Source organism: Scylla paramamosain, chromosome 8, assembly GCF_035594125.1.
Source record: "Scylla paramamosain isolate STU-SP2022 chromosome 8, ASM3559412v1, whole genome shotgun sequence".
Classification (NCBI taxonomy): domain Eukaryota; kingdom Metazoa; phylum Arthropoda; class Malacostraca; order Decapoda; family Portunidae; genus Scylla; species Scylla paramamosain.
In genome coordinates this window covers 10,343,300-10,348,299 of record NC_087158.1, presented here as the reverse complement: position 1 = coordinate 10,348,299, position 5,000 = coordinate 10,343,300, and the positions used below count along the sequence as shown (strand labels likewise).

The 5,000-nt window shown below is 36.2% G+C and overlaps 1 long non-coding RNA gene across 1 annotated transcript; it reads right to left on the bottom strand.

Moving 5' to 3' along the window:
- Nucleotides 1–2,835: 2,835 nt before the first annotated feature.
- Nucleotides 2,836–4,828, bottom strand: LOC135102768 (uncharacterized). Its single transcript, XR_010269772.1, has 2 exons — nucleotides 4,626–4,828; nucleotides 2,836–4,398 (listed from the first exon to the last, which is right to left on the bottom strand). It is a non-coding gene; the product is annotated as an uncharacterized LOC135102768 (long non-coding RNA).
- Between the last annotated feature and the right edge of the window lie 172 nt (nucleotides 4,829–5,000).

Below are 5,000 nucleotides of genomic sequence, written 5' to 3'. Positions count from 1 at the left end.
TGTAAAGAATTTGTTAAAGTATGTTGCTATCTTCCTTCCGTTGAAACACAGTTCATCCTCAATTTTAAGCACTATTTTCGAATTCTCTTTTGATTGTCCAGAATAACCTAAGTTTTTGAGCTGTTTCCATAATTTCTTGCTATTGTTAGAATTTTCTTGTATTTTATCAGTGATATATTCAGATTTTATTTTTCTTATGTTTTGTTGTAGTTTGTTCCTTGATTTGCAGAATTTGTCATATTTATATTTGTTGTTTTTATCCTTTTTATATTCACTTAAGAGTCTATCTCTTTCTTTTATCATGTCTAGTACTTGTGTAGTTATCCATGGTTCCATTCTTTGTTTGATTCTAATTTCTTTTACCGGAGCTACCTTGTCAATTACTTTGATGGAAATGTTTTTAAAATTGTTCCATGCTTCGTCAACTGTTTCTGCCTCATAAACACAATTCCAGCTTTGGCTTCTTAATTCCTCATTGAATATCTGTACATTATATGTCTTCATTGATCTGATCTTAATACTATTATGACCATTTATACATGCCTTCACTGTCTTTCTAGTACAGTATGTTATATAGTGATCACTAATTCCTATTGGCAGTACTCCTTGTTGACTAATCTTTTCAGGTTTGCTACATATAATATGGTCTATAATAGTTGATGATTTACTGGTTTCCCTGGTCACCTCACTTATTAGTTGTTCCATACCAAACATTTTAATTAAATTTACATATCTTTTGTACAGTTGTCCTGTTTTCTTAAGAACACATGTGTTCATATCACCTTGAATTATAACTTCATCATCCTGGGAAAATTTTGTGATATTTTCTTCAAGCAATTCTAAAAAAATATTTTGCTGCGGAGGTCTATAGCAACATCCAATAATAATAGGTTTTGTCTTTGGCAAAAGTATTTCACACCAAATCACTTCAAGTCCCTCTGTGTCAACATCATTTCTTTGGTTGATGCTTAAACATGACTTTATGTATATACACACTCCTCCTCCATTCCTGTTTCTATCTTTTCTTATTACCTGACATCCGTTAATTTCTATTTCATTGTTGGTAACTGAATCGTCCAGCCAAGTTTCTGTAATGCACAATACTGCCGCATTAGTTTTGAGTGCCAATATCTTTATTTCTTCCAGTTTGTTCATGAGTGAGCGGCTGTTTATGTGTACTATGTGTAACCCTTTGTTATTAAAAGTTTCATAAATTTTGTTGTCACTTTTTGATGGTGTAGTGATGTCAGTATGTTCTTCATTAACTTCTTCATTTATATTGCCTGTACCTTCATTTATCTGTGCGTTTGCAGTGTGATGCTTTTCTTGGAAAGGCAATTCAGCTAGATAGCACAAATTACATATGTGTTTACACTGTTTTTCTTGCCATGTAATGTATTTCTTGTTACCACTAATGCACTTTAGATGAGTTTCTTTTTTACATAGATCACATATTAATGATTTACTGTTCCTGTAAATGCCTTTTTTACACAATTCACATATTTTCCTTTCACTTTTCTTATTTTGTACTATATTTTTCATGCACTTTATGTGAACTTTGCAGCTACATTCTTCACATTCCTTTGTTTTTTGCTGGTTTTAATAATTCCTCTCCCACAATGCGCGCATGTATTTTTTGGGCGTCTTTTACCTTCCTCTCTTGTCTGCACACTATTTTCAATCACTTTGCTACACTGGGGGCCGGGATTGGTGCTAATATCGCCACTCTGTAGTAGTAAAATTAAAATTGTTCCAGGGGAAGGTTGTAGCCTGTTGTATTGCGGTACTTGGCAACTGCTCCGTTGTTTATGCTTTGAGTTGCCAACTCTCTCCCACTGCTGTCCACTTCTGCATACCTGCCAATACCACTTTGAATAGCGCGTTGCTAGCTGTCTCTCCTCTCTGTAGCTGTCCTGGTGTCTATTGGTTTCCTTTTGGCTGTATGCTGCGTCGAATGTGGTGCTAAGACTTGATATACAGACGTAAATTGTCAGAGCTACAATCACTCCTCCCGCTCCCGCCGCCATCTTCAACATCACATCCTTGACTTTATTATCTCGACCAGTTTCTACATCTACAACCTGTCCCATCTTCCATTTACCTCTAACGACATTTGCATCTTGTATAAGGACAATATCCCCAGGATGTACATTTCTTTTATCCGTGTGCCATTTTTGTCTAACAAGTGTAGGAAAATAATCTCTCTGCCACTTCCTAATTCTACATCCATGCCAGGCTTTACTCCAATAGGCCTCTCATTCATGAGATTTGCTACTTCAAAAAATATAGTTTGTAAATCACTGAATGTTAAACTACTAGATTCTATAAGCATTGACAGAGGTCTTTTTGCAGACTTTATCAGTGCCTCACTCACACCATTTTGCCATGCAGCATCTGCAGAGCGATTAAGTTTCCATTTCAAACCTTCTTTGGTACCAAATTCAGTGATGTCAGACATGTCCCAATTATCAATGGCACTTGTAAATTCCATACCTGCTGATACCAACTGAGACCCTAAGTCAGAGTGTACAGTATGTGGATATCTGTGAATAGTAATGAACCTTCTAAGGGCTTTTAGAAAACTATAAGTGTCATACCCATCTACAACATCGATATACACAGCACGTGTAACCATACAATTGAATATAACACCATAAGATTTTCCAGTTGTTCTTTTCTTGATATTATCTTTTATTTGAAAAGGCCCAAAAATATCTAAAGCTGAATGATAGAATGGTGGACAAGGACTCATCCTTTCATCAGAAATCTGACCCATACTTTGACTTCAACTTTAACCTCTAATTTCCTGCCAATAACACAACCTTTCTTCACTGATTTAATCATTTTACGTGCTGAAGGAACCCAAAACTTTGATTCTAATTTACATAATGTAACATTAACTCCAGCATAATCACCACTGTACAAGTAATTAATATACATGACTGTAAATGGATGTTTTCTAGGTAACATAGTAACAGAATAACGCTATCTTGATTCCAAGTATGCTTTAACCAGTTCTCCATCCTTTGCCCTACCATAATTGTGCCATCTTCAGCCTTAAAGAATCCTAATCTCTGGAAACACCTCTCCCAGTTCTCTGAATAGCTTCTTGACTAAGGGCCCCAATATTCTGAATTCTATGTTGGGAATATTGTTGAGATTTCGTGAAAATGCTGTTGATATATCATGCCCATCTGACACATGATACCAATATCTATTCAGCTGTGTGTTACCGTAGCCTTTATTTCTATTCACTCCACTCTTTTCTTCTGTAAGTCTAGTGACAAGGTCAGAAATATTTGCAATAGCATTTTCAAGTCCTGTTATCCTTTTCATAACTTTTGAATCCTTCTCATCTTTAGAACCACCTTTGTTTTCACTTATGCTAGCATAATTCACTTTAGACTTAAGTGTTTCATTTTTTTCTAGCACTGGCATCTAAATATCTCATAATTTTTTTTTTTCACTCAAAAGATACTCCAACAATTTATTGAACAAGTCATGGTTCTCATCACTTTCCTCCAACTTAACCCATTCACGCTTCTGAATAGGTGGAAGAAGCTTTTCTATCTGGCTAGTCATATTAACAGTATTCAGCTCTGAAGCTAAGCCCATTTGGTCTAGATAAAGAAAACATTGCTCAGTCTTATCAACCATCTTGATAAAACTTACACTATCACCTTCTAGTATAGGCTCAATTGACCTTATGTCATCTACCACCACATCAACCACTCTACGGCTGTTTACAAAATTTTCATCTAAACGTTCAAGTATCTTATCAAAGTCATGATCTGTGCCACGAACTGTTTCCAAGGCTTCTCCTGAGAGACACTGTCTGAGCACAAAAGAATCTTTCCCATAAGTCGACTGCATCAATCTAACAAAGTCTCTCTTAAAATTACTGTATTCTCTCGCATCTCCCTGAAACCTGGGTACATCAATTGGCTTTACCTTCACAAGTTTCTTCACTTGCACTTTTTTCTAAAGTTTCACAAACATCACATGAGCAGCACACTTTTTGTCCTCTGACTCTTTGATGTACTCATTAGCTTCTATCAAAAGTTCATCACTGTCTTCATCTAGCAAATTGCAATTGTGTTCTTTGGCTACTTCAACCTCCTCATAAGTCTTTGCAACCCCCTCATAAATTTCTTCCAAAATTACAAATGCCACTTCATTTGCTACATACTCATGAAACTTTCGTAGCTTACGTGTTAGTTTCGCCCTGGCGGTTCCTCTCTGTTGCCTAGCTGCCTTCCTCTGCGCCTGCAATGACATCGCGGTCGAATTGTGGTTGGTTTGGAACCTCCTTGTTTACCAGTTGCCATGTTGAGTGTTGTCGAAATGTTACTCTGGTACCAGGAATATCAAGCTTGTCGTAATAAACTTTATTTCGACCTGTAGATAATATTGTAGTAAACATACGTGTACAACAAAATCAACAAAGTTACAAAATTACAAAGTTACAACCAGACTACCTAGTTCGTTCGTAATCAACAACACATGTATCACATTTCATTTTAAAGATTAAATCCATCACAATACCAAATAGACCTTAATCATGTAGCACACATAACATATCACATGATAATCACCGATAACAACACAATACAATGATCACTCACGACAATGCCTCGTCACTGGTACCCAGCAGAATCCCAAGAACAAATACTGCACAGCCCCCTTGCAACCAGTTCATATTCGCTTCATGTTAGCAGCATTAAACAACACTTGATGATACACTTGTGCAGCCACAAACCCATGACACTACCAGGACATCAAGAAACGTCCAAGACGCCCACCAACCAACAACTGACTCGAGAACACCAATACCCGCCATCACAGTACCTGGTTTACACGTCATCCGTGAGCATCGACATGCGTGCTACCAGCAATGTTTACATTTCTTATAGCCAAAAATGCATACGTAATTATTAGTATGTGTAACTAATATATATATATATATATATATATATATATATATATATATATATATATAT